The sequence below is a fragment of the Cherax quadricarinatus genome, chromosome 37 (assembly GCF_038502225.1).
Source record: "Cherax quadricarinatus isolate ZL_2023a chromosome 37, ASM3850222v1, whole genome shotgun sequence".
Classification (NCBI taxonomy): domain Eukaryota; kingdom Metazoa; phylum Arthropoda; class Malacostraca; order Decapoda; family Parastacidae; genus Cherax; species Cherax quadricarinatus.
Window position 1 is genome coordinate 1,148,718 of NC_091328.1, and position 12,500 is coordinate 1,161,217.

Consider the following 12,500-nt stretch of genomic DNA (forward strand, 5'->3'; position numbering starts at 1 on the left):
TATATATATATATATATATATATATATATATATATATATATATCTGATAGTGAGGTGCTGGCCGACCCCTTATATAGCTTCCTTGGATGCTTCACTTTCATAGTTCCTTGATAATGTGAGTAGTCACGAAAGCGCTTGGAATTTCTCTATTCTTTCAGAGTGGTTGTTTTGCATATTTTGAAATCACCTGTTTACTGTGATCTTATTGCATATATATATATATATATATATATATATATATATATATATATATATATATATAAAATCTTCAAGAAGTGTGAACTCTCAGGCTGTATCCACTATAAGTGTACATATCACTGAAGCTTATTTACGCCGGCAAAATAATCAATAAGAAGTATTAGCAATATCCCAGACTTCCTCTGATATTTTCCAAACACCACTCGGTGTATATATACACTAAAAAACATTTATCTCGTTGTATATCACCATGATACACCTTCTTATATATACATAAAGGGAAAATGGTAGTCATTTGAAATAGAGACAAAAGGATATGACAGTGATGTTTTAAAACAATAAACGAATTTTATGATGTATAAAGCTGTGACATAATGAAATGTGAGGTTATTACATGTATGTAAGAACGTGTAATGTAAAAGACGCTTAGTTATTTTTGTTAAGGAATTGTTTACCATTTATAGGCCAAATTCTTCAGTACTAAGAACATGGCCTGTGTCACAACGCTGGCAGTATGATATAATGATGTAGAGGAACGTGATGTAGATGGGAGAAAAACAGTAATTACTAGTTTCTCTCCCAAGAAACTTCCCAGACAACGTCACCCCTGCTTAAGAAACTCAATGTTAATGGGACTTTCACTTATAAGAACACGGTCAAAAAACTAAAGGATGAAAAAATTGTTCCCATCTCCCATTACCTCCCATTCACTAGTATCACCCTCATTATCACTGCCTCTCAATGATCGCCCCCACCTCAACCCCACAACCACTATTACCCCTTTCCCCTACTACTACCACTACCACCACCATCCTCACATCTCACCCTTCCACCCTCGCTTCTCCTCACCCCTCAATCTCACCTTCCCTAACCTTTTATCCGTTTGCTCCCCTTCACTCCCACTTCCCCCCAACTTATCAAGGTGAGCGCTCGTATATTAGACGCTATTGCTATCAGTCTTTATTTACTCTTCCCCTTACTACCCCTTCATTCCCCCTCCCCTCCTCTCTTTCTCCCATTATCTGAATTTACATTGGCTACAGTTACATCCTGGCTTAAAGGCTCCACTTAATATTTTTCTTAAGCTGTGATGTTAACGTAAGCCGTGACGTTATCTTAAGCTGTGGTGTTACCTTAGGTGTTACATTAGCTTTCTAAGTTGTAACGTTAGCGTCAGTTGTGACGTTAGCCTTCCAATATTAGTTGTTAGCTTTTAACGTTTTTCTTAGCCTCTTTGCTTGTTTCTTTGAAAAGTTACCTAGATTAGTAGGTAAGAAAGGAAGGGAAAAAGGTATGAAGTAACCGAGGGAGGGGGAGAAGGTATGTAGGAAGTGAGGGAAGGATTGTTGTATGTAGGAAGGGAGGGAAGGATTGTTGTGTGTAGGAAGGGAGGGAAGGATTGTTGTATGTAGGGAGGGAAGTATTGTTGTATGTAGGAAGGGAGGGAAGGATTGTTGTATGTAGGAAGGGAGGGAAGGATTGTTGTATGTAGGGAGGGAAGGATTGGTGTATGTAGGAAGGGAGGGAAGGATTGTTGTGTGTAGGAAGGGAGGGAAGGATTGTTGTATGTAGGAAGGGAGGATTGGTGTATGTAGGGAGGGAAGGATTGTTGTATGCAGGGAGGGAGGGAAGGATTGCTGTATGTAGGAAGGGAGGGAATGATTGCTGTATGTAGGAAGGGAGGGGAGGATTGCTGTATGTAGGAAGGGAGGGAATGATTGCTGTATGTAGGAAGGGAGGGGAGGATTGCTGTATGTAGGAAGGGAGGGAAGGATTGCTGTATGTAGGAAGGGAGGGAAGGATTGCTGTATGTAGGAAGAGAGGGAAGGATTGTTGTATGTAGGAAGGGAGGGAAGGATTGTTGTATGTAGGAAGGGAGGGAAGGATGGTTGTGTGTAGGGAGGGAATGATTGCTGTATGTAGGGAGGGAGGGAAGGATTGTTGTATGTAGGAAGGGAGGGAAGGATTGCTGTATGTAGGAAGGGAGGGGAGGATTGCTGTATGTAGGAAGGGAGGGAAGGATTGCTGTATGTAGGGAGGGAACGTGAGAGGATTTTGGGGAGGAAGTAAGGGAGGATGTTTGGGAGGGAGGGAGGATGTTTCGGAGGGAGGGAGGATGTTTGGGAGGGAGGGAGGATGTTTGGGAGGGAGGGAGGATGTTTGGGAGGGAGGGAGAATGTTTGGGAGGGAGGGAGGATGTTTGGGAGGGAGGGAGAATGTTTGGGAGGGAGGGAGGATGTTTGGGAGGAAGGGAGGATGTTTCGGAGGGAGGGAGGATGTTTGGGAGGGAGGGAGGATGGAGCAATGATGGTCAACAAAATTGCGGTGAAATTGCTCTTAGACTTCCGAACTCACCCGTGGTTATATCTATGCTTTGTTATATACTTTTTTGTGTTCGTGTGTTTTATTTGTGTACGTGTTTTGTGTTCGTGTGTTTTATTTGTGTACGTGTGTTTCGTGTTCGTGTGTTTTATTTGTCTTCCTTTTATTTCTGTTCATGTGTTTTATTTCTGTGTTCATATGTTTTTCTGGGCTACGATGCATTCATTACTAAATTACTAAAATGATGAATAACTGAATAAAGAAAGAAATGCAACTATTTGATAAGAAATAAATATTTATTAAATAGGGGAATTAAATCTTGAAACTTTCGTATTCAATTAAGCATTTTAATAGAACATTCGAAAACAATATATACATTAGTTATAACAAATACCAAGAACACCAGAGGATATGTTTACTACAAACACTGAACAAGAACACTTGATGTGTTTACAACAAAAACTGAACAATAGTGGAACATTTAAAGGGCGACGTCACAAGGGTCAAAATAAAGCTTTAGAAGTGTATAAGGTTGTACCCTCGTGCGTTTTATGTGTAGTGTTGGGTGTTGACTCCTGTGGTGTCCTGGTTGAGCTCCTCACCACACCTTAATTTACTAACCTCATGACTATTATTATTAAACTACTACTACTACCACCCCTACTATTAATGCTACTGGTGCTGCCGCCGTCGCTGCCACTACCACCGTCGCCGTCGCTGCCACTACCACCGTCGCCGTCGCTGCCACAACCACCGTCGCCGTCGCTGCCACTACCACCGTCGCCGTCGCTGCCACTACCACCGTCGCCGTCGCTGCCACTACCACCGTCGCTGTCGCTGGCACTACCACCGTCGCCGCCGCTGCCACTACCACCCCCTATCACATAAACTGTATAAGCATACATGGGGTATATATTCAGAAAGGTGCATATCTATTTGTATGTACATTGAGTTTAATTACTTTGAAAATTATTGAAGTATTCTTGATGTCAGGATACAGGTGGAACGCAGCCTTAATAACCCTCGGGTGTTGATAAGACATTTCGCCAGTCATTGGCTTTATTAATTCAGTGCAGATAGGATTTGTGAAGACAGAAAATGAGGTAATCAGTCCCTCAGTCTTGCAAAACTATATTCAGAAGATAAGCTTGAATACAAACTATTGGTGGAACAGTCTTAATGACTCCCGTGTAGTTAATGGTCTTGAAGGCAAACTAATGGTCATAAGTGATGAGATTACATAAGTGACAAATATATAAAAACACAGTATATTAAAAAATAGCATAACAGTAACACATTATAATAAAAATAATACTTTTCTGCTGCCTTATTAGTTAGACAGTGCTTAGAAATAGTTTTAAATTTATTTATACTGTAGTAACTTTGATATGATTGGTTGGTTTCAGAAGGTTTTACTGTCGATCATGGCGAACTTTGGTACTTAATGTGTGCCACAACACCCACGGTTGTATGTGCTTAATGTGTACTACAACTGCCACGGTAGTACTGTATGTGCATAATGTGTACTGTTGTAGTGGAATGCAGTTTTACCAGAATATGGATGCTGAATAATCAGAGAAAAGATGTTGACTTAACGAATGTTGAAAGTCGAAGAAACTACTGTCTTAGACCTAAAGAAACTCATGACAACTCGGTGTGAACATTGCCTGTGAGCCTGTGTACACGGGTTGAGAGCTAGTGTACACGGGTTGAGAGCTAGTGTACACGGGTTGAGAGCTAGTGTACACGGGTTGAGAGCTAGTGTACACGGATTGAGAGCTAGTGTACACGGGTTGAGAGCTAGTGTACACGGGTTGAGAGTAGTGTACACAACCTGATATACACGACCTAGGAGCTGATGTACACGACCTGGGAGCTAATATACACGACCTGGGAGCTGATATATACGACCAGGGAACTGATATACACGACCTGGGAGCTGTTATTCACGACCTAGGAGCTGATATACACGACCTGGGAGCTGATATACACGACCTGGGAGCTGATATACACGACCTGGGAGCTGATATATACGACTTGAAAGCTGATATACATGAACTGAATGCTGGTATACAGGGTCACATTTTCTGTATTTTTTTTTAGTTAGGTATTTCCAACGAACAGGTTAGGATGTGTTGTGTAAGACAGACCAGCTGTGACCAGCTGTAACCCGCTGTAACCCGCTGTATTAGAAAGTTACACTGGATCCTCCAGGTTAGTTAATAATTCGGTTTCAGCTGGATACTGCCGCATACAGATATTCCAACCGTCATTCACATGGCAGAGATATACTTTGTCTGCTGTCTGTAGTAATGACTTATGGAAGAGACGGATGTATATACACAGATGTATATTTGTATATACATTCCTGTGCACTGAGAGGCATATATGCAATGAGAGGTGAATATCTGTAACACACACACACACACACACACACACACACACACACACACACACACACACACACACACACACACACACACACACACACACACACACACACACCGAGTTTTTTATTTTCAGTATTTATACACAATATTTTACATCGATTTCTATTTTATGGATTAAAGTGTTGATGTTAGTGGCACAAGAAGAGTGTCAAGTGATTATAATAATATATATCTAAGTATCCTCCTTGATAAGTGAATTCACTTTAATTGCATTCGATAGGCTTTAAACTTAACACACTAAAGTGTACTGGTTACCTCAGTCATACATCTTCCACTCTCCCCCCCCCCATTCCCCTCACTATTTCTATTGCACTCTTGCTTGTTCCTTACTTAAGTGGTTATTTCTGAATGACCCACACGGTTTTAATGCTTTTGTTAATATACTACTACCACTCGCCGCACCACCCATACTATTACTACCACAACCACCTCCACCACATTTTTTTCTTTCCTTCTCGGCCTAATTATGAGTTATTTGTGAATTCTTCCAGCCACTGTATTGTGATTTTTATTCTTCAGTAATAATAATTATGTAATTGGTTTGCCTTAGTTTAACGTTATGTTCTCTGACAAGATCACCGGCCTTTTCTTTTTCTTATGAACTTGGAAGAAAAGTAACTCTTTTACACACTTAACTTCGTGACTAAATTCATTGTGTAACGCCCATTACCATTGTTTCTGAATTTCGATGTTTTGGTAAATTGTTTTACTAATGTAACTTGTTTAGCCACAGTCCCTGGACTCCTTGTATGCCTCGATAATGTTTTGACTACCGCCCACAGCATAATTATGGGGTGCATAATAAATTTACCAGATTAACTACTGTTGCTGCAAAAAAAAAAAAAAAAAAAAAAAGAGCCAGTGGGTGTGCGGCAGATGACAGGTGTGGGGGGGGGGGTTGTATATGTTGAATTATAACCCTAAAACTCTTGCCGTACGGCCGGCAGTGATGGCCAGCACCAGCTCCTCACTGCACATGCTGACGTTGCATTATTGACAGACTCATTGATTCTTCCTCATCCACTGTAGCCACACCTACACCAAATGACCTTTGAATTATAATTGTCAGCTTGACCTTCATATTGGGCAGTTTTGTAGTGCACCCTTTTCAACATTATGACCCACGAGGCTTCACGAGTCGCTCTTGATGACCATATTGAAGTTTTATTTTTTCTTAAGTATTTCAAGTGGTGGACAATGATAAAAGAAAGTACGACATTATGTGTCTGGACTTTGTGAAGTCCTTTATTAAGGTGACATTTTAGGATAGCACTTTCTTTTATATACTGTGAAAATGAGTGGTAGCATTCTAGGCACTTTCATGATTTCTTACATTATCAACAAATTGTATACACAAGAGAATGATAAAAAAGAAATGGCAGTTTACGGCAATAAAGAAGTTTCTTGAATCAAGGCATGGCAGATCGATAGGCAACACACAGCTTGCATGATTGGCAGGAAATCAGAAGAGGTAATAATCAAAAGTGGTAGTTCAGAAACCAGTACTGAGTTCATGTTGGTCACAATATTCATTAAGGACATAGAAGGTAGAATAAAAAAACGGTATAAGTTCGCTGACGACACACACAAAAAAAAAAAAAGACTTGCAAACACTGAGTTGGACCCTAGGGAGGTTTAGGATGAACCAGATTTCTTGATGTGAAAGGAAGAGTGGCAATGCCATTCAGTGTGGATAAAGAGATGGGTCGAAATCTGCCACAATTGTAAACACAATACTGAACTTATTAAACCGGATTTGAATAAGACGTAGGAGAAATCTGAAGCCTAGACCACGGATGAAGTCATCGCAGTAAAACTAATCGATTTCTTGACCTCATTTGAAGAAGTATAAAAGAAGTCTATTCATCAGATATACAGTACTAGGAGCACTGAACTCGCACTTTCTAGAAAGTCGCGTGTGGAGTTGCTATCACTGCCGCGCGTGACTAGATAATTACTAAACCAACACTTGGGGTATGATAACCGGGAAGGTCACACACGGGCGCGTGCACGTAAGGCGAGGGACGCACATTAAGAACATAAGAACGAAGGAACACTGAAGAAGGCCTACTGGCCCATGCGAGGCAGGTCCAAGTCTCCTACCGGCTTAAGCCAATGCACCCAACCTAGTCAGGTCAGGTCACATTGACTTAAGGGAGGAACACGGCAACCGACCTGGTAGCACAAGCTATCAGGTCCAACTCACACCCACCCACATCCACTCATGTATTTATCCAACCTATTTTTAAAGCTACACAACGTTCTGGCCTCTATAACTGTACTCAGGAGTTTGTTCCTCTCATCCACAACTCTATTACCAAACCAGTACTTTCCTATATCCTTCCTGAATCTGAATTTTTCCAACTTAAAACCATTGCTGCGAGTCCTGTCTAGGCTAGATATTTTCAGCACACTATTTACATCCCCTTTATTTATTCCTGTCTTCCATTTATACACCTCAATCATATCCCCCCTACGTCTTTCTAGAGAGTGCAGATTCAGGGCCCTTAGTCTATCCTCATAGGGAGGTTTCTGATACATGGGATCAACTTTGTCATCCTCCTTTGTACATTTTCCAGAGAATTTATATCCATCCTGTAATACGGTGACCAAAACTGTGCAGCATAATCTAAATGAGGCCTAACCAAGGATGTATAGAGTTGAAGAACAACCTGAGGACTCCTATTATTTATGCTTCTTGATATGAAGCCAAGGATTCTATTAGCTTTATTGCGAACACTTATGCACTGTTGTCTTGGTTTCAGATTACTGCTAACCAGAACTCCTAAATCTTTTTCGCAATCCGTAATATTAAGATCTACATTATTTAGTTTATATGTGGCATGGTTATTGTCCTGTCCAACATTTAGAACTTTGCATTTGTCTATATTAAACTGCATCTGCCACTTCTCCGACCACTGCATCAGTCTATTCAAATCTTCCTGGAGTGCTCGAATGTCCTCGTCAGAATGAATTCGACGGCCTATTTTGGTGTCATCGGTAAACTTGCCGATGTCGCTCTTTATGCCCTCATCTATGTCGTTTATGTAGATTGTGAACAGCAGGGGGCCCAACACTGACCCCTGTGGAACACCGCTCGTAACGCTTCCCCACTCTGATTTCTCCCCATTTATGCAAACTCTCTGCTGCCTATTTGTCAACCATGCCTCTATCCAGGAAAAAATTTCTCCTCCTATTTCATGTGCTTTAATTTTCCTCAATAGTCTCTGATGTGGGACCCTGTCAAAAGCCTTACTGAAGTCCATATACACAATATCATATTCATTACCATGATCTACCTCCTCAAATACCTTAGTGAAAAAAGTTAATAAATTCGTAAGGCAGGAACGCCACTTTGTAAAACCATGCTGAGATTCGTTGATTAATTTATGCTTTTCAAGGTGGCTACGAACTGCCTCGGCAATTATTGATTCCATAAATTTTCCCACTATGGAGGTTAGGCTTATTGGTCTATAGTTCGAAGCTAAGGACCTGTCACCTGTTTTGAAAATAGGTATCACATTTGCCATTTTCCACTTATCTGGCACCATGCCCGTTTGTAGTGATATGTTGAAAAGATTAGCCAAAGGTGTGCTAAGCTCCTCTTTACATTCCTTTAGAACCCTTGCATACAGTTCATCAGGGCCTGGGGATTTGTTAGGTTTTAATTTATCTATTTGCCTAAGGACCATGTCACTCGTGACCCTAATCGTGCACAGTTTATTCTCGTCCTGTTCTACATAATTTATCATTACTGGAATATCGCTGGTATCCTCCTGTGTAAAAACTGAGAGGAAGTATGTGTTAAAAATTCTACACATTTCCTTATCACTGTCAGTGAGCTGACCCGAGGAACTTTTGAGTGGGCCTATCTTGTCCCTGATCTTACTTCTGTATACCTGAAAGAATCCTTTTGGGTTAGTCTTCGATTCTCTTGCAACTTTAACCTCATAATCTCTTTTTGCTTTTCTAATTCCCTTTTTTATTTCTCTCTTTAACTGAATATATCGATTTCTTAATTGCCCCTCTCCTCTTTTGATTTGCCTATATATGCCTCTCTTTTGACCAATCAGATATTTTAATCTATTGTTCATCCATTTAGGATCATTTTTGTTTGATCTGATTTCCCTATTTGGAACATAATTTGACTGAGCAGCTAGAACTATGCCCTGGAAAGCATCATATCGGCAACCATCACCACCTACCTGACCCTTAGTCAGGTCATTCCAGTTCAGCCCACCTAAGTAATTTTTCAGTCCTATGAAATCAGCCAAGCGAAAGTCAGGGACGGAGACTTGATTGCCATTATTAGGGGAATTCCATGATATATTAAAACTGAGTGATTTGTGATCACTTTCCCCAAGCTCATCATTAACCTCAAGATTATTAATTAGTGTTTCCCTACTGGCAAGAACCAAGTCAAGGAGGTTATTTCCCCTAGTAGGCTCTGTCACAAACTGTTTTAAAAAACAATCCTGGATCGTATCAAGAAAGTCACCTGACTCTAAATTTCCTGTCAAATTGCTCCAGTCAATCTGTCTATAGTTGAAATCTCCCATTAGCACAACATTTTCGTATGTAGATGCCTTACGAATTTCGTCCCATAGAAGTTTACTGCACTCCCTATCAAGATTTGGGGCCCTGTAAATCACACCCAAAATTAGTTTTTCTCGGCCCTCGAGAAGCTGTAACCAAACAGATTCAGTGGCTGATGCTTCTAATTTAATATCTTGTCTAACACAACAATTTAAATTGTCTCTGACATACATCGCTACTCCACCACCTTTCCTGTTGACCCTGTCAGTGTGGAATTATTTATAGCCTTGTATGTGACATTCAGAGGGCATCTCTCTTATCTTTCAGATTGAGCCAGGTCTCTGTTATAACAATAATATCTATGTTTCCTGCACTTGCAATTAATCTTAGCTCATCTATCTTATTTCTTACACTCCTGCTATTAGTATAGTAAACCTTAAGGGAGCTAGTCCCTTGCCGCCCTCTGCTGTCCCCCTTTGTTTGCTGACCTGATCTATTGTCTTTATTTATAACTTCATGCTGAATGCCTTTTATACATTTACTGTTTCCAACCCTAGTGTTGCAACCTGCTTGTTTCCCCCACACACCCATACCTCTATCTTTCATCAGTTTAAAATCATAGGCATTTCACCAATGGCCTTCTCAATCGAGTCTGCAAGTGCTACCACCCCAGCCCCAGAGAGATGTACCCCATCCCTTGCATACATATCATGTTTGCTATAAAAGTTGTTCCAGTTGTCAATGAATGGGATTGCAAGTTCCTTGCAGTATCTGTCTAGCCAGCAATTTACACCAATTGCCCTAGACAACCATTCATTTCCTACTCCCCTTCTAGGCAAGATGCTACATATGATTGGGATCCCTCCCTTAGACTTAATGAAATCTATAGCTGACCTGTACTTATCTAGCAGCTCTTCTCTCCTACCCTTCCCAATATCATTTCCACCAGCACTGAGACAGATAATGGGCTTGTTCCCATTACCTGACATGATATTATCCAGCCTGTTGACTATGTCCCCAACACCAGCTCCAGGGAAGCACACTCTATCTCTCATCTTCTTATTCCTATTACAAAAAGCACGGTCAATATATCTTACCTGAGAGTCACCAACCACAAGAATGCGCTTACCTCCATTAGCAGGGGCAGTAGTACCCTTACCTTCACTGGCCACTGAAGTACATTCATCCTGAAGAACAGAGAAGCGATTTCCTACCTTCAGATCTTCACTCTTAACTTTCCTTACTCTGATGCGCCCCCCATTACTGTGAACCACTCGCCACTTGTAGCAGGTGCTGGGCTGCACCTCACTGCTGGTAGCCGTTGCTACCTCCCCAACTACAGCCTCCTCACAGCGAGAGACAGACTGCACCTCACTGCTAGAAGCCTCATTCCCCACAACTCCAGCCACCTCACACTCTCTCCCAGACCCATTGAGGTGGACCTTCAGCCTCCTAATCTCCTCCTGGAAAAGCAAGACCTCCTCCTTCAACTCTCCAACCTCAATTTTTAAAACACTGCAGAAGCAAGCCATGCTTTGTAACCGTCCACGCTAATCCCCAAAGCAGCTCAGGGTCGCATAATAACCTGTCTTCGGAATAAAGATTAAGCATTTAACATAAGGATTGCTACCATATGATCTTTAAGGCTTAAGAAATCTTATGGTGAGCGAAGCTTTGTCTGCAATAAAGTATCCAAAATATTACACGTGTTTCCACTTATGTAATTAAATCTTGTGTTCTCGCGTTCATGTACTCGCCTATTTGTACTCACCTATTTGTGGTTGCAGGGGTCGAGTCCTAGCTCCTGGCCCCGCCTCTTCACCGGTGCTACTGGGTCCTGTCTCTCCCCGCTCCATGAGCTTTATCATACCTCGTCTTAAAACTATGTATGGTTCCTGCCTCCACTACATCACTTTCTAGGCTATTCCACTGCCTGACAACTCTTCTTCCGCTTTTATATAGAGAGAGAATATTGAAAAGGGAATTTGTGAGGGTGAGATTATTTCAAGCTGGGAAGACAGTACACTTTATTAAGAAGCCCTCAAGTGGTCACGGTATAAATTATATAATTTATTTTAACGCCTATACGTTTGTATATTAGCTTTACTTTAAACCTAATTTATCTTAATTATACATATAGTGCATGCTAAACTGTATACTTGTAACGAAGACGGAGCATTGCAAGTTGCTCCGTAAATATGTGTCTGAATTAATGTTATCATAACGAGTTACAGATCTATTAAGTAATTAAGGTTTCTAACTACATTCCTGTGACCTCCAGATTCATTATTTGACTCTCTTCCTCTAAAGGGAGACCTTGATTCTGGTGAAAAGCTCTTGGTCCAAGGAACAAGAGCCATCGGATCAAACCTGAACATCTTCCATGTCTCGGACACTGTATAACTCCTACCCTATGAACATACCGCTCTCCTAATATTATTTGTAATGCTTAACACAGACGGATCTACGTAGGTTATATTCAGATTACTTTCTTTGGTTAATTCATCATCTATATCATGTAAAAATAATAAAATGTTAAACAGAATGGATAAGAATTGTACGTTAATTCCCTACTTTTTATTTTTGGTATCCTTATCAACTTCTCTGATGAGCATATGTTAATTAAGTCATTCCGAGTTCAGTACATCCAATGATGGTTACTTTAGAAGAGAATTGTTTACTTATCTAGAATTCTGTTGCTAAACCAGCACCTCCCTTTATCCTTTCTATATCTAAATTTGTCCAACCTGAATCCATTGCTGCGAATCCTGACTTAACTGAATATTTTCAGCGCGTTCTATATAGCCCCTTTATTTATTCCTGTCTTTCATTTGTACACTTCAGTCATATATATCCTCTTAATTCTTATACCCCTTTAGGGAGTGCAAATTCACCGTCTACATCCTATCTTCATACGAAATGTTTCTAATAGAACAACTTCGTAATTCTTCATTGTGGTTTCCAGCGCGTTTATGTCCATTCTGTAATATAAAG

At 40.7% G+C, this 12,500-nt stretch overlaps 1 protein-coding gene across 6 annotated transcripts in view; it reads left to right on the forward strand.

Moving 5' to 3' along the window:
• The window catches only part of LOC128702118 (uncharacterized), a 120,486-nt gene that overhangs the window by 32,056 nt on the left and 75,930 nt on the right, over nt 1-12,500 (forward strand). The gene's annotated exons all lie outside the window — the stretch shown is intronic.